Source organism: Triticum aestivum, chromosome 5D (genome assembly GCF_018294505.1).
Source record: "Triticum aestivum cultivar Chinese Spring chromosome 5D, IWGSC CS RefSeq v2.1, whole genome shotgun sequence".
NCBI lineage: Eukaryota > Viridiplantae > Streptophyta > Magnoliopsida > Poales > Poaceae > Triticum > Triticum aestivum.
Genome location: NC_057808.1, coordinates 49,149,606 through 49,173,281, shown reverse-complemented (window position 1 = coordinate 49,173,281; position 23,676 = coordinate 49,149,606).

Sequence of the window (23,676 nt, the reverse complement as noted above, 5' to 3'; positions counted from 1 at the left end):
TTGTACTAATATTATGTTCTATGCTCAATGAAGAGTTTCTCCATGGATGGCCTATCAATGGTGCTGGATTCTGTCAAGATCTTATATATCCAAATGAATAGTTTTGATCTGAACAAGATTATTGGCTTGCTGCAATGCTTTCCATGTCTGGAGAAGTTGTATATAAAGGTGATAATTTCACGCACATTGGAAGCCCGCATATAGTGTACTAGAATTAACCGTTCAGCTGTTGCTCTTTCGACACTCTTCTTTTAGACCTTAACTGTTTTCAATCTTCATGTCTATTTAGGCAACAGGACGGGGTAAGAAAGTTATAACCAATCGGTGGATTCGTAAGCATCGGGATTTTCTCACTTCTCATGAGATTCGATTGAAGACAATAACGCTAGAACGATATGTAGCCAACCGTGCAAACACAAGATTTGTCACATTCTTCCTGCTGAATGCGAGGTTACTATTGTCCATCAGGCTTAAGTTTATCAGCAGCATGGTTTTGACGGATGGGTATGTCGAAGAGCAAAAAAAGGAGTTTCAGGTGGGCAAAAGAGCTTCTGAACGTGCCGGGCTTCTATTTACAACATATTGTGGTCATAATCCAGTAAATTTTACGACCCAGGATGTTCATTCTATGGACCTGACCGATCCATTTGACTGTGACTGCCGAAAACAGTGCTGGAGTTAGATGTTGTTGCCCTTTTCAATCTGGTTTTTTTTGTAAACCTGATGAACAATTAACCCTCGTGCTTTTGTACAGTTTGTAAGCTGGAGTTAGATGTTCCTGCCCTTTTCAACTCGGCTGTGACTGTCATATTTTCTTTGAAACAAGGCAAATGGCTTGCCATTCGTTTAATTTAGAGTGAAATATTGTAACAAATCCCAACCAAGGGAAATAACATCACTCTCGCCGGCTGCTTGAGCTCACTGTGCATTACAGAAGCCAAGTGATTAGCCCCCACCAGCACCCACAAACTTATTTCGAACTAGCACATCAAATGGGCTGTAAATTTTCATAGGAAAGGCTGCATGACCGTGACAGATTTGGATTCTGACATTTGGGAACCGTGAGGAAATAGCCTATCCAAGGTGGTGTCGACTTACTAGCCAGTCAACAAACGATTCTGCCTACCAGCCGTTGGATTGACATCCAACATATGTCATGTATCTTCTATCTCTTGTCTTCTTCTTCCTCTAGCCGCCCAAACCAAACCACCCCGTCGGCTCCGCCTGCTCCCGCCTCCCATGGCTGGCTGCGCCTCCGCCGCCCTACCGTACGTACCCTCCAACATTGGCCAGTCCCTCCCTCTATTCCCCCACACGTCCTGTTATTCTCCGGCGACGTCAGCCCCAACACGCACCCGCGCCCGAACCAGTCAACCCTCGGACTCCCCTCCGCCTGCGACTGGACCGGCATCTTCAACGGCTCCTGTTCGTTCCGTCCGAGGCCTCGCCGTCGTCCTCCACCTTGCGGCCTTGGTTCGCTCGCCATGCGCGGTGCGCCACCCTCTTGTGTTGTCAACGTCGTCAACAACCGAGAGGAACAAGGAGATGACTGTACGTGGAGAGGATGACAGTAGGGACCCACCAGCGTCATGGTAGTACGTAAGCAAGTGCCTCTATAGTACAAGCCCAAAAATATGGTTCCTCCTAATGGTTGGACATCTGGGGCTCATGCCATTGTCAACGTAGTCAATAAACGAGAGAATTACACTACGAGCGGCTGACACCAGGGACCCAGCAAGTCGCGCAGTTTTTTTAGGAACAAGCAGTTGTTATTTATACTAGTTTTAGCGACGGATCAGGGTAACAATGGGGCTGTGCGGGGGCTGTGGCCCGTGTAGCCAGGGTTTTATTTTTGTTTACGACATCATGAGCCCAGTTGTGTTTTTTTCTTGCTGAAAATGGCTAGCCCAGTTCTATTTTTTTAAAGAAATACCCAAATCAGGCCTACTTGCTTTATCGGCCCTGCTGGGCTGCAAATCTTTCAAGACGAGGAGAGTTTCATTCGGTTTGCCCAGAAATGGGTTGTACATTTTTAAAACACATCAAACCGGGAATTAGTTTCATTTTTTTTTCATTACAAGATCTTAAATTCCATTGATTTTTATGCGTGGACAATTATTTGGATATTATATTTATATAAATTATTTTTCAAAATAGTTTGAATGTGAATCGATATTTCTGGATTAAAAACAGTTGACCGCACCGAAATATGCAAAATTTCGTATACTTTTTAACCCTGGCCACAATATGGAGTGTAATGCTAACAAAAAGAAGATGGGCTCCAAAAAAATTCTTAAGAATCAGCAAATGGGCTGTAAATTATTAGAAATAATGGCAGATGGGCTGTATGCTGTTTTCCACAGATTTGAGGCTGACTTGTGCGCCTACTACGGGTTGACGCGTATGCTTTCATAAAAAAAAGGTTGACGCACACGCAACACCCCGTCAACTTAGTCAACACACGAGAGCAGTGACTGTTGGATGTCCATCCAACGGCTGTCGTGCTTCTTCAATCTCTGCTCTTCATGCTCCAGCCGCTCAAACAAGCGTCGGCGGGACTACCTGCTCCCTCCTCCCGCGGCCACCTATGCTGCCGCGCAGGCCTCACGGCCCCACCGTAGTCCCATCGCTGGCCTAGCCATCCCTCTACTCACCCACACATGCTGTTATTCTCCGGCGACGGCAGTCGAACCAGTGAACGCTCGTACTCATCTCCACGCTCGTACTCTGCCCGTCTCCGCATAGTCCCCTTCCTAGGCCTCGTCGTCGTCCATCGCCGTGGTGCTCTCCGCGCGGCGTGGTCAACGTGGTCAAGGAACGATTTCCATCGGAAGAGTACTGTACGTGGAGAGGCTGACAGCTGGGTCCACGGCCACAGCCCAGTTTTTTTTGTGATTTGCCAAGTAAGTCGCTTTGTCAGGCCTGTTGGGCTGCAAATCTTTCAAGACGAGGAGAGCTTTCATTCGGCTAGCCGAGAAAATGGCCCATCAGTAATGAGAAATGGGCTGTACATTTTTAAAACACATCAAATCGGCAATTAGTTTCAAATATCTTTTTTTTCATTTCAAGATTTTAAATTACATTAATTTTTATGCGTGGAGAATTTGTTAGATTTTATATTGATATACATTTATTTTTAAAATCAGTTTGAATGTGAGTTGAAATTTTGGGATTAAAAACAGTTCGGACCGCACCGAAATATGCAAAATTTCGTATAATTTTTTAACCGTGGCCACAATATGGGCTGTAATGCTAACAAAAAGAATATGGGCTCCACAAAAAACCTTAAGAATTAGCAAAAGGGCTGTAAATTATTAGAAATAATGGCAGATGGGCTGTATGCTGTTTTCCACAGATTTGAGGCTTCCCTAAAAAAAGGTTGACGCAGAAGCACTGACTGTTGGATGTCCATCCAACGGCCGTCGTGCTTCTTCAATCTCTGCTCTTCCTGCTCCAGCCGCTCAAACAAGCGCCGGCGGGACTGCCTGCTCCCTCCTCCCCGCGGCCGGCTGTGCTGCCGCGCAGGCCTCACCGCCCCATCGTACTCCCATAGCTGGCCTAGCCATCCCTCTACTCACCCACACCTGCTGTTATTCTCTGGCGACGGCAGACGAACGAGTAAACCCTCGTACAGTCGTACTCCCCTCCGCGTGGGAAACAACTGCCGAGTCTTCCCTGCCTCCGTGTCGTCCCCTTCCTAGGCCTCGCCGTCGTCCACCGCCGTGGTGCTCTCGGCGCGGCGTGGTCAATGTGGTCAACGACCGACTTCCATCGGAAGAGTACCGTGCGTGTAGACACTGACAGCTGGGTCCACGGCCGCAGCAAGGAAGTGCCTCCTTATTACGCGCAAAATAATTATTCCTCCACCTGACAGCGGGGACCCACTAGACGGGCCACCGTATTTCGCGAAAAAAAACGTTTCCCCCTGACTGCTGGGACCCACCAGCTACACCTTCGCACGCAAGGAAGTGCGTCCGGGCAAAAAAACAAAACGATTCGCCCCTTGAATGCTGGGACCCACCAGCTACATCTTCGCACGCAAGGAAGTGCCTGACAGTCGGGACCCACCTGGTCGAAGCATACGTAGCGTTGTCATTCTGGTCGCGAACGTGTACGTACATATATACTGGTGGATGTAGAGGCACGCACGTGTCGTAGTAGAGGCACGCACGTAGCATGTACACGTACGTACATCGGCCAGGGTGCAAGAAAGAAAATACGGCCACGTATGTGTACATACGGGCGGGGTCTCGAACGCCTACTCGCGCATACGTACGGCGAGGGCTCGTTGACATGGCTGGGTCGGAACGGAGAAACAACATCGTTGTCGTGTTCATGGGGAGGCAACGGAATGCGTCGTGTTCATGGGGAGGCAACGGAATGCGTCGTGTTCATGGGGAGGCAACTGAATGCGTCGTGTTCATCGGGAGGCAACGGAACGCGTGGGAGCCAACCGGCTGGGTCAGAACGGAATGCGTGGTCATGTTCATCGGGAGGGCTTGGATGGAACAGGCGATGGAAACGAGGCCTGGTGTACCGCAGAACGGAGGAAACGGCCTTGTGTTCGACCGGCCACGTTCGAAACAGGATCCTGTTCATTGGGAGGGGCCTGGCGTACCGCAAAACGGACGAAACGGACCTCCTACGGTCGAAACAGGGGTCCTGTTGATCGGGAGGGGTGTGGCGTACCGCAAAACGGACGAAACGGGGGTCCTGTTGATCGGAAGGGGTGTGGCGTACCGCAAAACGGACGAAACGGACCTCCTATGGTCAAAACGGGAGTCCTGTTCATCGGGAGGGGTGTGGCGTACCGCAAAACGGGACTCCACGGGATACTGTTCATCTCCACCGTCGACCTCCTCCAGCCTCCACGGGCTCCTGTTCATCCAGCCTCCACCGCGCGCTACTCCACCGGCTACTGTTCAACCACCCCTCCACGGGCACCCCTCCACCGTCTACTGTTCATCCAGCCCTCCACACCACGGGGTCCTGTTCAAACACCCCTCCACGGGCACCCCTCCACCGTCTATTATTCATCCAGCCCTCCACACCATGGGGTCCTGTTCATCCAGAGGCAACGCCACCGCTCACTGTTCATCTAAACCCCCCCGCAATGCTCACTGTTCATCCAATCGATCGGCTTCAGTTAGCAGCAGTAGCGAAGGAATCGCTCGATCGGGTTCAGTTAACAGCCATCGATCGATCGCTCGGGTTCAGTAACGCGTAGCCTGCAGTGCAATCGCTTGGGGTCAGTTAGAGACCAACGCTTCGCTCGGGTTCAGTTAGAGCCAACGCCTCGCACACACGCGCGTATGTGTACGAGAGAAACGCGCGTCGCTCGGCCCCGACCTCCCACCATAACCGGGAACTCCCCGAAATTTTCCTCCCCCTCGCTTCTACCACGGTTTTTTCCATCATGGACGGCCCAAAGAATGTCATGCAGCTGTGTCTCCGGCCTGCCCAGGACGAAAAGCCCATTTTCTGTCATGAGTTTTTGTCGTAGAAGTAGGAGCCCACCACATCTATGATGATACCGGGTTTTGTCACAATTATCGTCATATAAGTGTCATATGTATGACAGAATTTTTTTTCGTTCGGCCCAAAATGTCACGGATGTGTCTTTTTTTGTAGTGGCGGCACCGCGGCATTGCTGCCGCGCACCGGAACCAGTCAAGTTTCCCACTCCTCTCCATCTGCGACTCCACTGCCGCGTCTTCCCCATCTCCGGGTCGTTCCAGTCTGGGGCCTCGCCGTCGTCCATCGGCCTTGGTGTGCTTAGCACGGTGTGGTCAACGTGGTCAACAACCGAGAGTCATCGGAAGATGACTGTACGTGAGAGGCTGACAGTGGAGACGCACCACGCCCATGGATCATGCATGCAACAACATCCATTTTACCCTGAAAAATAATGTTTTCTCCCCCTGACTGCTGGGACCCACTAGCTACATCTTCGCACGCAAGGACATGCGTCCATATTACGGGCAAAAAAAAATGTTTCGCCCCCTGACTGCAGGGACCCACCAGTTACATCTTCGCACGCAAGGAAGTGCCTGACAGTCGGGACACACCTGGTCGAAGCGTACGTAGCGTTGTCATTCTGGTCGCGAACATGTACGTACCCACTGGTCGATCGGTCTGTCTGCAGGCTGCAGTGATGAACCGTGGCCCTGCAAGGAAGGGCACGTGTGGTAGTAGAGGCGCGCACATGTGGTAGTAGAGGCGCGCACGTAGCATGTACACGTACGTACAACGGCCAGGGTGCAAGAAAGTAAATACGGCCACATACGTACATACGAGCGGGGTCTCGAACGCCTACTCGCCCATACGTATGGCCAGGGCTCGTGTACATGGTTGTGGCTGGGTCGGAATGGAGAAATTGCGTCATCGTCGTGTTCATGGGGAGGCAATAGAATGTGTCGTGTTCATCGGGAGGCAACGGAACGCGTGCTGTTCATCGGGAGCCAACCGGCTTGGACGGAACAGCCGATGGAAACGAGGCCTGGCGTACCGCAGAACGGAGGAAACGGCCTTGTGTTCGACCGGCCACGGTGGAAACGGGATCATGTTCATTGGGAGGGGTCTGGCGTACCGCAAAATGGAGGAAACGGACCTCCTATGGTCGAAACGAGGTCCTGTTGATCGGGAGGGGTGTGGCATACCGCAAAACGAAGGAAACGGACTTGTGTTGGAGTGCCACGGTCGAAACGGGGGTCCTGTTCATCGGGAGGGGTGTGGCGTACCATAAAATGGGACTCCACGGGATACTGTTCATCTCCACCGTCGACTGCCTCCACGGGCTACTGTTCATCCACCGTCGACTTCCTCCACGGGCTCCTGTTCATCCACTGTCGACCTCCTCCAGCCTCCACCTACGACTGTTCATCCACGGTCTCCTGTTCATCCAGCCTCCACCGCGTGCTCCTCCACCGGCTACTGTTCCACCAGCCCTCTCCACGGGGGTCCTGTTCAACCACCCCTCCACGGGTTACTGTTCATCCAGCCCTCCACCGGCTACTGTTCAACCAGCCCTCCACCGGCTACTGTTCAACCAGCCCTCCACGGGGTCCTGTTCATACTGCCCTCCACGGGGTCTTGTTCATCCACCGGCTCGATCGATCGGGGTACTGTTCATCCAGCGGCAATGGCCTCTACTACCACGGGTTCCTGTTCATCCAACCCCCACTGGGAATTGTTCATCCAAACCCCCAACAACGCTGACTGTTCATCCAGAGGCAGCATTGATCGGCTTCAGTTAGCAGCAGTAGCGAAGGAATCACTCGGGTTCAGTTAACAGCAAGGGATCGATCGATCGCTCGGGTTCAGTGTAACACGTAGCCTGTAGTGCAATCGCTCGGGTTCAGTTAGAGCCCAACGCCTCGCTCGGGTTCAGTTAGAGCCCAACTCCTCGCACCCATGCACGTACATGTACGAGAGAAACGCGCATCGCTCGGCCCCCGACCACCCAACGTAACCGGGAACTCCCCGATATTTTCCGCGCCCTCGCTTCTACCACAGTTTTTTCCGTCATGGGCGGCCATCATGCAGCTGGGTCTCCGACCCGCCTAGGATGAAAAGCCCATTTTCTGTCATGATTTTTTGTCATAGAAGTAGGACCCCACCACATCTATGATGATACCGGGTTTTGTCACAATTATCGTCATAGAAGTGTCATAAGTAAGACAGAAAAAATTTCCGTTCGGCCCAAAATGTCACGGATGTGTCTTTTTTTATAGTGATAGGTTCTATAAAGTATGCCATGTTGGGTACCAGACCTATTGTATACCCTGCCCTGAGTTTGGCAAGGGAGTACAATAGTGATCTAGGAGTAGATCACTGGACATTGGTCAAAAATTATCCTTAGAGGACTAAGGAAATATTTCTCGGTTTTGGAGGTGATAAAGAGTTCGTCGTAAAGAGTTACGTCGATGCAAGCTTTGACACCGATCTGGATGACTCTGAGTCTCGATCTGGATACATATTGTAAGTGGGAGCATTTAGTTAGAGTAGCTCCGTGCAGAGCATTGTAGAGATAGAAATTTGCAAAATACATACGGATCTAAATGTGGCAGACCCATCGACTAAATCTCTCACAAGCAAAACATGATCACACCTTAGTACTCTTTGGGTGTTAATCACATGGCGATGTGAACTAGATTACTGACTCTAGTAAACCCTTTGGGTGTTGGTCACATAGAGATGTGAACTATGGGTGTTAATCACATGATGATGTGAACTATTGGTGTTAAATCACATGGCGATGTGAACTAGATTACTGACTCTAGTGCAAGTGGGAAACTAAAGGAAATATGCCCTAGAGGCAATAATAAAGTTATTATTTATTTCCTTATTTCATGATAAATGTTTATTATTCATGCTAGAATTGTATTAACCGGAAACTTAGTACACGTGTGAATACATAGACAAAACATAAGTGTCCCTAGTATGCCTCTACTTGACTAGCTCGTTTATCGAAGATGGTTATGTTTCCTAACCATAGACATGAGTTGTCATTTGATGAACGGGGTCACATCATTAGGAGAATGATGTGATGGACAAGACCCATTCGTTAGCTTAGCATTATGATCGTTACAGTTTCATTGCGACTGCTTTCTTCATGACTTATACATGTTCCTCAGACTATGAGATAATGCAACTCCCGAATACCGGAGGAACTTTGTGTGCTATAAAACATCACAACGTAAATGGGTGATTATAAAGATGCTCTACAGGTGTCTCCGAAGGTATTTGTTGGGTTGGCATAGATCGAGATTAGGATTTGTCACTCCGTGCTTCGGGGAGGTATCTCTGGGCCCTCTCGGTAATGCTCATCACTATAAGCCTTGCAAGCAATGTGACTAATGAGTGAATTGCGGGATGAAGTATTACAGAACGAGTAAAGAGACTTGCTGGTAACGAGATTGAACTAGGTATGATGGTACCGATGATCGAATCTCGGGAAAGTAACATACCGATGACAAAGGGAACAACGTATGTTGTTATGCGGTTTGACCGATAAAGATATTCGTAGAATATGTAGGAGCCAATATGAGCATCCAGGTTTCGCTATTGGTTATTGACTAGAGATGTGTCTCGGTCATGTCTACATAGTTCTCGAACCCGTAGGGTCCGCACGCTCAACGTTCGATGACGATTTGTATTATGAGTTATGTGATTTGATGACCGAAGGTTGTTCAGAGTCCCGGATGAGATCACGGACATGATGAGGAGTCTCAAAATGGTCGAGACATAAAGATTCATATATTGGAAGGTTACATTCGGACACCGGAATAGTTCAGGTGGTTTCGGATAAGTTTCGGAGTACCGGGGGTTACCGGAACCCCCCGGGAAGTTATTGGGCCTCATGGGCCTAGTGGTGGAAGAGAGGAGGTCGCCGAGGGAGTGGCGCGCGCCTCCCTAGCCCAAACTTAATTGAACTAGGGTTGGGGGGGCCTTTCCTTCTCTTCTCCTCCTCCTTCCCTCCTTCTCCTACTAGGAATAGGAAAGAGGAGGGGAATCCTACTTGGAGTGGGGAGTCCTAGTAGGATTCCCCACACTTGGCGCACCCGCCAGGGCCGGCCACCTCTTCCCTCCCCTCCTTTATATACGTGGCCAGGGGCACCCCATAGACACACAAGTTGATCTTTTAGCCGTGTGCGGTGCCCCCCTCCACAGTTACACACCTCGGTCATATTGTCGTAGTGCTTAGGCGAAGCCCTGCGCCGGTAACTTCATCATCACCGTCGCCACGCTGTCGTGCTGACGGAACTCTCCCTTGGCCTCAACTAGATCAGGAGTTCGAGGGACGTCACCGAGCTGAACGTGTGCTGATCGCGGAGGTGCCGTACGTTCGGTACTTGGATCGGTTGGATCGCGAAGACGTTCGAGTACATCAACCGCGTTACTAAACGCTTCCGCTTTTGGTCTACAAGGGTACGTAGACACACTCTCCCCGCTCGTAGCTATGCTTCTCCTAGATAGATCTTGCGTGATCCTAGGAATTTTTTTGAAATACTGCGTTCCCCAACACGAACGTTAAGCATGCGGACCCTACATGTTCGAGAACTATGTAGACATGACCGAGACACCTCTCCGGTCAATAACCAATAGCGGAACCTGGATGCCCATACTGGTTCCTACATATTCTATGAAGATCTTTATCGGTCAAACTGTAATGACAACATACGTAATTTCCTTTGTCTGTCGGTATGTTAGTTGCCCAAGATTCGATCATCGGTATCTCCATACCTAGTTCAATCTCGTTACCGGCAAGTCTCTTTACTCATTCCGTAATACATTATCTTGTAACTAACTCCTTAGTCCCTTTGCTTGCAAGCTTCTTGTGATGTGTATTACCGAGAGGGCCCAGAGATACCTCTCCGATACACGAAGTGACAAATCCTAATCTCGATCCATATCAACTCAACAGACACCTTTGGAGATACATGTAGATCATCTTTATGATCACCCAGTTACGTTGTGACGTTTCATAGCAGACAAGGTATTCCTCCGGTATCCGGGAGTTGCATGATCTCATAGTCGAAGGAATATGTATTTGACATTAAGAAAGCAATAGCAATAATCTGAGCGATCATATACTAAGCTAACGGATGGGTCTTGTCCATCACATCATTCTCCTAATGATGTGATCCCGTTATCAAATGACAACTCATGTCTATGGTTACGAAACCTTAACCATCTTTTGATCAACGAGCTAGTCTAGTAGAGGCTCACTAGGGACACGGTATTTGTTTATGTATCCACACATGTATTTAAGTTTTCGGTCAATACAATTCTAGCATGAATAATAAAACTTTATCATGATTAAAGAAATATAATAGTAACCATTTTATTATTGCCTCTAGGGCATATTTCCATCACGGGCGGCGTCCAAGGACGGGCTGCCGGCGTATGGGACGGGCGGGGCGGCGTCCGGGGATGGGCTGCCGGCGTACAAGGCGGACGGGCGGCGTCCGAGGACGGGCTGTCGGCGTATGGGATGGGCGGGGCGGCATCCGGGGATGGGCTGCCGGCATACAGGACGGGCGGGGCGGCATCCGGGGTAGCGTAGACGACGAACACGGACGGCGGACGCTGATGTTTCTGTGCCAGTTGGGCTCCCGCCAACTGCTTCCGCTTGATATGGGGCACCATAGAAGCGGAAGCAAAAACTGTGTTTTTGCAGTTCGGAGGGAGTTTTTTACCGCGCCCCCTAAAACATTACAGGTCAGAGTCGTTTACAGGTTCTATTTGAACCACTTTTTCCGCCTAAAACTATAAACCGATGGTTATTTTACAGCTTCATCCATTTTAAGGGGTCTGCTAGAGATGCTCTTAGAGCATCTCCAGCCGTTTGTGTCACGCCCAATATGCGATACTATCCTAAAGAGACTCGAAGGCCCCACCTAGGATAGAACCGCATATTGAAACGCTTTTGCAAGGTGGATATCATTACATCAACATTACATAATATTTGGGGTTACATACAAGACATACAAATGCCGCAAGAATACATCAATACATCATACATAAGATCAACATCCGACTACGGATGAAACATAAACAGAAACTCAAACAACATCCACCCTGCTAGCCCAGGCTGCCGGCCTGGAACCTATCCCCTGATCGAAGAAGAAGCAGAAGAAGAACTCCAAACAAGCGAACATCGCTCTCGCGTCATGATCATCGCATAACCTGAACCTGCAACTGGTGGTGTAGTAATCTGTGAGCCACGAGGACTCAGCAATCCCATTACCATGGGTATCAAGACTAGCAAAGCTTAAAGGGGAAGGGATGGATAAAGTGGTGAGGTTGCAGCAGCGACTAAGCATGTATGGTGGCTAACTTACGCAAATGAGAGCGAGAAGAGAAGCAAAGGAACGGTCGTGAAACTAGCAATGATCAAGAAGTGATCCTGAACTCCTACTTACGTCAAACATAACACAGAAACCGTGTTCACTTCCCGGACTCCGCCGAGAAGAGACCATCACGGCTACACACGCGGTTGACGCGTTTTAATTAAGGTCAAGTGTCAAATTATCTACAACCGGATATTAAACAAATTCCCATCTGCCACATAACCGCGGGCACGGCTTTCGAAAGATGATACCCTGCAGGGGTGTCCCAACTTAGCCCATGATAAGCTCTCACGGTCAACGAAGGATATTCCTTCTCCCAGGAAGACCCGATCAGTCTCGGAATCCCGGTTACAAGACATTTCGACAATGGTAAAACAAAACCAGCAAAGCCGCCCGATGCGCCGACATCCTGATGGGAGCTGCACATATCTCGTTCTCAGGGCAACACCGGATGAGACATCCTACGAGTAAAACCAGACCTCGAGTTTCCACGAGGTGGCCCCGCAGTCTACTCAGTTCGGACCAACACCTAGAGAAGCACTGGCCCGGGGGGGGTAAAATAAGATGACCCTCGAGAGAGCGACTCCCTAGGGAAAAGAAATAGGCTGAGCAAATGGTAAAACCAAGGTTGGGCCTTGCTGGAAGAGTTTTATTCAAGGCGAACTGTCAAGGGGGTCCCATAAATCACCCAACCGTGTAAGGAACGCAAAATCCGGGAACATAACACCGGTATCTCAGTAACTAGGGCGGCGAGAGTGGAACAAAACACCAGGCATAAGGCCGAGCGTTCCACCCTTTACCAAATATATAGATGCATTAAAATAATATATAAGAGATATTGTGATATCCCAACATAAACATAATCCAACATGGAGCAATCTTCATCTTCACCTGTAGCTAGCAACGCTATAAGAGGGGCCGAGCAAGCGGTAACATAGCCAAATAACGGTTTGCTAGGAAGGGTGACAAAGGTTAGAGGTTCATGGCAAAATGGGAGGCTTGAGGAACAAGTGAATAGGTAGCGCAGCAAAGCGATAGAACGAAGCATCTAGCATAGCAATGATAGTAATGAGATCCAAGATGATGGTCATCTTGCCTGAAATCCCGGTAGGAAGAAGAACGAATCCATGAAGAAGATGAAGCCACGAAGACGAACGAATCCTCACGATCGCAACGACACGGGAACTATCGAGAAGAAGCACACAACAAGGTAAACACACCACACATGAACAAGACATGATGCTCAATCAAGAATGATGCACGACGAGGTTATATGAAGCTACTCATGGCAAGAGAGGAAGCATACAAGAGCAACACATCAAGGCAAGTTTAAATGAGGCCGGAATCAACATATAACAAATCCGGTAGGTCCTCATATGCAAATTTCGAAATTGGTCCAGAACTGAATAAGCTTTATATTCAAGTTGTTAAACAGCAAGTTAAAGAGCACCATGATGATCTACACGAAATTCTAGTCAAGTTACATATAAAATTCATTAGATTCGGAGCTACGGCCTAGAAGATATGAGCAAAACGAGATAAGCATGGCATTGATGCAAAATGCATACAAACATCAAGCCAACACCTCAAAACAAGGTTGCAACATGATAATATGAAACTACATGCAAAACTAAGCAAGTTTCATATAGAGCATGCTCAAAACGGAGCAACGGTGCAACACATACACTCCAAACAAGTCATAGCAACAATCTGACCAAAACAGCAACTAGGCATATGGCAAACATCAAAACAATATGCTACAGCAACCCAACATGAAAACAAAAGGCATGGGCATGATGTACAGGTAAAGCACAACAAAACATGAACACTGAGCTATCTCCAGAAATCAATAGAACATACTCAAAAGGACATGGCAAGATTGCAAAATAATAACAGGTTCACAGACTTGGCAGAATTACTGGACATGGCAGAAATAGCATCAGGTTGCAATGTTCAGAGCACGATATCAACATGCTACAGGAACTTAACATGGCAAAACAAGGCATGACAGTGTTCTACTAAAAGCATATAACAAAAGTCCCCAACTGACCATAAGCCAAAAAGGACCAGAAGATATGATGGCAAGCATGTAAACATAGCAAGTTTCGTTATCAGGTTTCAGACTTAGCAGAAAACAGAGCATGGCAGAAATAATAATATGTAGGCATGTTTGTGAGCTTGATGCACTCAATACAGAGCAATTCATGACAAACCAAGCATACCTACAGCAAGCCGGCATGTTTATGAAGCTATCCATGGCAAGAACAATAACATATCATGCATGGATCAACTACAATAAGCTTGGCAAAAATGCATATCATGATTAGAATCTGCCAAAAATATTTTCTAGCACAAGTAGAGCAAGATTTAGACATGCTATGGCACTCCATAATTGCAAAAAAGGGCAGGATTGGATCAATTACAACAATAGCTACAAAACATCCTTACTGAATATCTCCAAAATATGCATGGATATCTCTGTAGCATCAAGTTTACATGGCAACAAAATTACAGCAGACAAGGACTTAGAGAAATCACAAAGTCCCTGAAATCAGAAATATTACGGGGCCTACTTTGCATGCTTGTGCTAGTCACCACAGATATCACAAAAATACATGGCATACACCACTGGAAAGATGGCATGGCATACTTCAAAACACATGTAGAGCTCATGCTCGAAAGATGCACAGATTAAATGATACAAAAATGACAAATCTGCAAGTTCTGATAAGAACCAGAGAATAACAGCAACTAGCCCTCTTCCAACAGAGATTTGGGCATCAAGATGACCTCTAATGAACATGGTGCAATTGAACAAAATGAAGAGCATCACGAGGCGAACAATTTTACATATTACACGCGCGAATCGGAGCTAAATGCAAGAAGTTACACACAGTTGAACATGCACACGTATTAACAAAAATCAGGGACTTGGAGATATTTTCGGGGCTAAGGGAAAAAGTCAACCTCGGCGGGCTCGTACTGGATCGGGCGCCGGCTCGCCGGATCCGAAGCGGCGGCGGCCGAGTGGAGGGGAGGCGAGGCCAGGCGGCGGCGGGGCGATGGCCGGCGGCAGGGCGGGCGCCGGTGGCGAGGAGAACCGGCGGCGGGGTCGGGCGGTCACGGGCGCCGCTCGGGAGGGCGGCGGCGCGCGGGGCTCCCTCCGGCGAGCTCCTGCCGGAGCGGCTACGGGGCGGCGAGGCTCGTCGCCGGGAGGGGCGTGGCGGCGGCCGGCGGAGGACGACGATCCCGGGCGGCGGCGGGCGGAGCTGGCCAGGCGGCGGCGGAACGGGCCCCGCGGGCCTGCCCTGGGCCGCGCGGGCCGGCGGCGGGGAGAGGCGCGTGGGAGCCGAGCGGGACAGGTGGCGCGTGCCGATTGGCCGCGCCCGGCGGCGGCGGCGAGATGGACATGTCCGGCGGCGGCGGACGAAACGTCCGGCGGCGCTGGGGAAAAAATACTAGGGTTAGGGTGGAATTGATCCGAAATTTCGGGGGAGGGGTGTTTATATAGGTAGAGGGAGCTAGGAGAGTCCAAACGAGGCGCGGTTTTCGCCCACGCGATCGTGATCGAACGACCGAGAGCATGGCAGGGACTTAGAGGGGTTTTGGGACTGTTTGAAAGGGGGTTCTGCTGCAATGCCAAAACGGACTTAGCGGATGCCCGGTTAACCGATGGAGTACCAAACGACCTCCAAATGGAACGAAACTTGACCGGTGGTCTACCGGTGGTATACTAGGGCCACTTGGCAAGCCTCGGTCCATTCCGAGAAAGTTTCACACCCGCACACGAAAGAAATCAAGAGGGGTCCACCGGAGGGGATAGGAGCGCCGGATTGCAAAACGGACAACGGGGAAATGCTCGGATGCATGAGACGAACACGTATGCGAATGCGATGCACAAGATGACATGGTATGAAATGCAGATGATGACATGGCAAAATGCAACACGCAAGCAGATGACATGGCAACGACAGCGAATAACTGGCAGACACCGGCGCATCGGATCCGGGGCGTTACAACACTCCTCCACTAACAAGAGATCTCGTCCCGAGATCTTAGGTACGAGACGGAAGGGAAAAGGGGATGAGGTGAAAAGAACAAGACAATGAGGAAGAACAAAGTCAAGAACACTCGAGCAGAAAAGCGGAATGTTGACTGAGACAAGAAGCAAAAGCTCAAGGAATAAGTCTGAATTCGAAACCACTCCGGTTTGGAGAAGACAGAAAAAGAATAAGAACGCAAGAGGAAATCAAAGGATTGAGAGCACTCGAGAAGAAAAAGAACGACGATAATGACGAGAATCGAATGCTCACGGAATCAGATAGACTCTGAAACAACTCCGGTTAGAACGAGATAAAAAAACAATAGACTGAAAGGATTTAGACAGCACGAGCTCGAGAAATGGGATGATAGTTGACTAAGACACGACACAAAACCTCCGGAAAGAATTGAAAGAGTTAAATGAAAAGAACGGAGAAGAAAATGACACTTGTGCCATGAATGAAATCGAAAGCAACCTTAGAAGAAAGGATTGACCGGGATTGTTGAGAAAAATCAACAATGAAAAGAAACAGCTTGTTGTGGACTTATGTTTAACATCTCAAAATTTTGAGGTAGTAAACTACCACAAATGGGAATGATTGGATAGCTGTGGAGAACGAAGAAATGCAAAACTCCACTTCAAAAGAATACCGAGAATTACTTGCACTTCGAAAAGCAAGAAGGGAAATACTTGAGCTCCCTCGATAATAATCTTGATGAACACTTGAGAAAAGAATTAAATCAAGACGAACCACCATGAAGAACTCCGGTAACAAAAGGATGACGAGATAAAATAGACGGAAGAATAACATAAGCTCTGAGTCTTGCGATGATCTAGATGGAGGTTCCGACGATGATGGCCGAGGAAATTTGAACTCCGGGAAAGAAAATGATGAAAAACACTTGGAACTAGAATTTATTCATCAAGAACAAACTCTGAAGAAAAGGAATTTCTTGGCGACGATGAAATAAAAATAAGAATTTACGTTATGCTTATCCTTCATCAATTAAATTGATGAAAATCAACGGATTTCGCATACTACTTATTCACGTTGGAAAGATTAAAAGGGAGATATAGCGTCAAAACTTGAGAAAATCTTCGTGAACCACCGGTAGGATTTGGAAAGAACGAATTAATTGATTAGTAAGATAACAACAGAAAGAATCTTGAACGAACCACCGTAAGAATTCTAAAAATTGACTGACGAAGGAGAATGACTCACCGGGAAAAATAGGAAAAGCATGAATATACATGAGGGAATCAAATGCAATTGAAAGAAGGGATCGCAAACTGATTGAAGCATACTTGAACGTAGCACCGGAAGAATATGGAGACGAACGAAAAGACATGAATATAGAATAATCAGAGAACAGATTAGAAAAACTTGGGACGAAGAAATCTTCCGAAAAGATGGCCTCCGGATAATTGAGACGGAAAACAACTCCTGAAATACTCCGGATGGATGAAAAATAATTGCACGACTTGTAACAATTTGATAGGATAACATCGAGTTAGCACTGCGAATCACCGGGAGAGCGGACAAGATTTAAGAGAAATTCTTCTCGTTCTTCGAATGTTGACAAAGATGACGAGAAACAATACCAAAATTGTTGAGATACTCCGGGAGAAAAATGTTGGCCTGATCATGAAAGAATTTGAAATTGATCTTGGAAAAACATCTGACTGATGAAATACATGCTTACGTCAAACTTCAAAAGGATTTGAGAAAAACTCCGGGAAAATTAGAAGAGTCAGGTAAGATCCTGGGAAAAGACCTGTGGGTTAGGGCCCACTGAAAAGAAACACCGTTGAGAAAGGATTGTTGATCAGATAGACGATGCCCCGAAACAATAGAAATATTTGAATGAGGTGACAACCTCGAATTAATTCGAACACAGACGAATTTCCTGAGATGTCTTCATCACTCCGGAACGATTAAATGACGAGAGGGGAACGAGCGACGGAACATATTTGAGCCGAGGAAAGAATATGGTGACTACCGAAAAATTGGAATTGAATCCATCGGAGAAGAAAAAGAGATGAAGAATGTCGAACGGGGCAAAAATTCACCGGTAGAATTAATTGAGGAAAGACTAAAGAAGCTCCGAACGAATGAAATAGATGCACGAATAGACTCAAGCTCCGGGAATAAAAGGGTGGGAGGGTGGTAAAAACAACGACAACTTGGAAGGGGAAATCGACGAATAACTTTGAGGAGAAAAGCATCTGTTGGAATAATTGAGGAGAGAATGCAAAGATTTCGCACGAGTAGAATGGATACTCGATTACAGAGTCCGGTTCCGAGAAGAAGAAGGGTGGGTGGGTGGGAAAAACAAGGACAACTTCGGACAAGGAAAACAACATCGGAAGAGAAATAACTAAGAACTGATCCCGCAAAAGATGACGAGGATCGAAAACACTCGAAGAGAAATGCACCGGATTGAAAAGAGGATGGACAACGAACGAAAACTAACCACGTGATCCTGAAGAAAATTTGAAGGGGAAGAGGAATAGTTCAAAACACCTACGTCAAGATTTCTCGCCAGAGCGACGAAGGGGCAGAGGAGTAAAAAGGATTCCTACACTCCGATATAACTAGACTCAGAAAAAGTTTTGTTCTAGACTCGACAACGGCCAAACTACACGATCAATCAAGGGGGGCTCCTAGGGTCGGTCGAGGCTCTGATACCAACTTGTCACGCCCAATATGCGATACTATCCTAAAGAGACTCGAAGGCCCCACCTAGGATAGAACCGCATATTGAAACGCTTTTGCAAGGTGGATATCATTACATCAACATTACATAATATTTGGGGATACATACAAGGCATACAAATGCCGCAAGAATACATCAATACATCATACATAAGATCAACATCCGACTACGGATGAAACATAAACAGAAACTCAAACGACATCCACCCTGCTAGCCCAGGCTGCCGGCCTGGAACCTATCCCCTGATCGAAGAAGAAGCAGAAGAAGAACTCCAAACAAGGAACATCGCTCTCGCGTCATGATCATCGCAAACCTGTACCTGCAACTGGTGGTGTAGTAATCTGTGAGCCACGAGGACTCAGCAATCCCATTACCATGGGTATCAAGACTAGCAAAGCTTAAAGGGGAAAGGGAATGGATAAAGTGGTGAGGTTGCAGCAGCGACTAAGCATGTATGGTGGCTAACTTACGCAAATGAGAGCGAGAAGAGAAGCAAAGGAATGGTCGTGAAACTAGCAATGATCAATAAGTGATCCTGAACTCCTACTTACGTCAAACATAACACAGAAACCGTGTTCACTTCCCGGACTCCGCCGAGAAGAGACCATCACGGCTACACACGCGGTTGACGCGTTTTAATTAAGGTCAAGTGTCAAGTTATCTACAACCGAATATTAAACAAATTCCCATCTGCCACATAACCGCGGGCACGGCTTTCGAAAGATGATACCCTGCAGGGGTGTCCCAACTTAGCCCATGATAAGCTCTCATGGTCAACGAAGCATATTCCTTCTCTCGGGAAGACCCGATCAGTCTCGGAATCCCGGTTACAAGACATTTCGACAATGGTAAAACAAAACCAGCAAAGCCGCCCGATGCGCCGACATCCTGATGGGAGCTGCACATATCTCGTTCTCAGGGCAACACCGGATGAGACATCCTACGAGTAAAACCAGACCTCGAGTTTCCACGAGGTGGCCCCGCAGTCTACTCAGTTCGGACCAACACCTAGAGAAGCACTGGCCCGGGGGGGTAAAATAAGATGACCCTCGAGAGAGCGACTCCCTAGGGAAAAGAAATAGGCTGAGCAAATGGTAAAACCAAGGTTGGGCCTTGCTGGAAGAGTTTTATTCAAGGCGAACTGTCAAGGGGGTCCCATAAATCACCCAACCGTGTAAGGAACGCAAAATCCGGGAACATAACACCGGTATCTCAGTAACTAGGGCGGCAAGAGTGGAACAAAACACCAGGCATAAGGCCGAGCCTTCCACCCTTTACCAAATATATAGATGCATTAAAATAATATAAGAGATATTGTGATATCCCAACATAAACATAATCCAACATGGAGCAATCTTCATCTTCACCTGTAGCTAGCAACGCTATAAGAGGGGCCGAGCAAGCGGTAACATAGCCAAACAACGGTTTGCTAGGAAGGGTGACAAAGGTTAGAGGTTCATGGCAAATTGGGAGGCTTGAGGAACAAGTGAATAGGTAGCGCAGCAAAGCGATAGAACGAAGCAACTAGCATAGCAATGATAGTAATGAGATCCAAGGTGACGGTCATCTTGCCTGAAATCCCGCTAGGAAGAAGAACGAATCCATGAAGAAGATGAAGCCACGAAGACGAGCGAATCCTCACGATCGCAACGACACGGGAACTATCGAGAAGAAGCACACAACAAGGTAAACACACCACACATGAACAAGACATGATGCTCAATCAAGAATGATGCATGACGAGGCTATATGAAGCTACTCATGGCAAGAGAGGAAGCATACAAGAGCAACACATCAAGGCAAGTTTAAATGAGGCCGGAATCAACATATAACAAATCCGGTAGGTCCTCATATGCAAATTTCGAAATTGGTCCAGAACTGAATAAGCTTTATATTCAAGTTGTTAAACAGCAAGTTAAAGAGCACCATGATGATCTACACGAAATTCTAGTCAAGTTACATATAAAATTCATTAGATTCGGAGCTACGGCCTAGAAGATATGAGCAAAACGAGATAAGCATGGCATTGATGCAAAATGCATACAAACATCAAGCCAACACCTCAAAACAAGGTTGTAACATGATAATATGAAACTACATGCAAAACTAAGCAAGTTTCATATAGAGCATGCTCAAAACGGAGCAACGGTGCAACACATACACTCCAAACAAGTCATAGCAACAATCTGACCAAAACAGCAACTAGGCATATGGCAAACATCAAAACAATATGCTACAGCAACCCAACATGAAAACAAAAGGCATGGGCATGCTTTACAGGTAAAGCACAACAAAACATGAACACTGAGCTATCTCCAGATATCACTAGAACATGCTCAAAAGGACATGGCAAGATTGCAAAATAATAACAGGTTCACAGACTTGGCAGAATTACTGGACATGGCAGAAATAGCATCAGGATGCAATGTTCAGAGCACGATATCAACATGCTACAGGAACTTAACATGGCAAAACAAGGCATGGAAGTGTTCTAATAAAAGCATATAACAAAAGTCCCCAACTGACCATAAGCCAAAAAGGACCAGAAGATATGATGGCAAGCAAGTAAACATAGCAAGTTTCGTTATCAGGTTTCAGACTTTGCAGAAAACAGAGCATGGCAGAAATAATAATATGTAGGCATGTTTGTGAGCTTGATGCACTCACTACAGAGCAATGCATGACAAACCAAGCATACCTACATCAAGCTGGCATGTTTATGAAGCTATCCATGGCAAGAACAATAACATATCATTCATGGATCAACTACAATAAGCTTGGCAAAAATGCATATCATGATAAGAATCTGCCAGAAATATTTTATAGCAAAAGTAGAGCAAGATTGATATATGCTATGGCACTCCATAATTGCAAACAAGGGAAGGAATGGATCAATTACAACAATAGCTACAAAACATCCTTACTGAACATCTTCAAAATATGCATGGATATCTCTGTAGCATCAAGTTTACATGGCAACAAAATTACAGCAGACAAGGACTTAGAGAAATCACCAAGTCCCTGAAATCAGAAATATTACGGGGCCTACTTTGCATGCTTGTGCTAGTCACCACAGAGATCACAAAAATACATGGAATACACCACTGGAAAGATGGCATGGCATACTTCAAAACACATGTAGAGCTCATGCTCAAAAGATGAACAGATTAAATGATACAAAAATGACAAATCTGCAAGTTCTGATAAGAACCAGAGAATAACAGCAACTAGCCCTCTTCCAACAGATATTTGGGCATCAAGATGACCTATAATGAACATGGTGCAATTGAACAAAATGAAGAGCATCACGAGACGAACAATTTTACATATTACACGCGCGAATCGGAGCTACATGCAAAAATTTACACACAGTTGCACATGCACACGTATTAACAAAAATCAGGGACTTAGAGATATTTCCGGGGCTAAGGGAAAAAGTCAACCTCGGCGGGCTCGTACTGGATCGGGCGCCGCCTCGCCGGATCCGAAGCGGCGGCGGCCGGAGTGGAGGGGAGGCGAGGCCAGGCGGCGGCGGGGCGATGGCCGGCGGCAGGGCGGGCGCCGGCGGCGAGGAGAACCGGCGGCGGGGTCGGGCGGTCACGGGCGCCGCTCGGGGCTCCCTCCGGCGAGCTCCTGCCGGAGCGGCTACGGGGCGGCGAGGCTCGTCGCCGGGAGGGGCGTGGCGGCGGCCGGCGGAGGACGGCGATCCCGGGCGGCGGCGGGCGGAGCTGGCCAGGCGGCGGCGGAACGGGCCCCGCGGGCCGGCGGCGGGGAGAGGCGCGTGGGAGCCGGGCGGGACAGGTGGCGCGTGCCGATTGGCCGCGCCCGGCGGCGGCGGCGGACGAAACGTCCGGCGGCGCTGGGAAAAAAATACTAGGGTTAGGGTGGAATTGATCCGAAATTTCGAGGGAGGGGGTGTTTATATAGGTAGAGGGAGCTAGGAGAGTCCAAACGAGGCGCGGTTTTCGCCCACGCGATCGTGATCGAACGACCGAGAGCATGGCAGGGACTTAGAGGGGTTTTGGGACTGTTTGAAAGGGGGTTCTACTGCAATGCCAAAACGGACTTAGCGGATGCCCGGTTAACCGATGGAGTACCAAACGACCTCCAAATGGAACGAAACTTGACCGGTGGTATACTAGGGCCACTTGGCAAGCCTCGGTCCATTCCGAGAAAGTTTCACACCCGCACACGAAAGAAATCAAGAGGGGTGCACCGGAGGGGATAGGAGCGCCGGATTGCAAAACGGACAACGGGGAAAATGCTCGGATGCATGAGACGAACACGTATGCGAATGCGATGCACAAGATGACATGGTATGAAATGCAGATGATGACATGGCAAAATGCAACACGCAAGCAGATGACATGGCAACGACAGCGAATAACTGGCAGACACCTGGCGCATCGGATCCGGGGCGTTACAGTTTGCCCCCCCAGGGGCTTGAAATAGCGCCAACCGGCTGTAAAATGGGCGTGGGGGCGGTCAGTTTCTCAACCGCCGCCCCAAGATCGCCCAGACACCGTTTAAAAAAAAACTAACTCGGCCAAAATTCGGCCAAACACGACACAAATTTGGAGGAAATTTAGGTGTTCCTTCGATATTTGTACAAATTGAAAACATAATTCAAAAACATATACCTTCCACCATTGCTAGCCTCTCTAATACCGCGCACTTTTCGCCGGTATCATACACCCACCATATACCTTCCTCAAAAGAGCCACCATACCTACCTATCACGGCATTTCCATAGCCATTCCGAGATATATTGCCATGCAACTTACCACCGTTCCGTTTACTATGACACGCTTCATCATTGTCATATTGCTTTGCATGATCATGTAGTGGACATCATATTTGTGGCAAAGCCACCATTCATAATTCTTTCATACATGTCACTCTTGATTCATTGCATATCCCGGTACCTCGCCGGAGGCATTCACATAGAGTCATACTTCGTTCTAAGTTTTGAGTTGTAATTCTTGAGTTGTAAAGAAAATAAAAGTGTGATGATCATCATTATTAGAGCATTGTCCCAAGTGAGGAAAGTATGATGGAGACC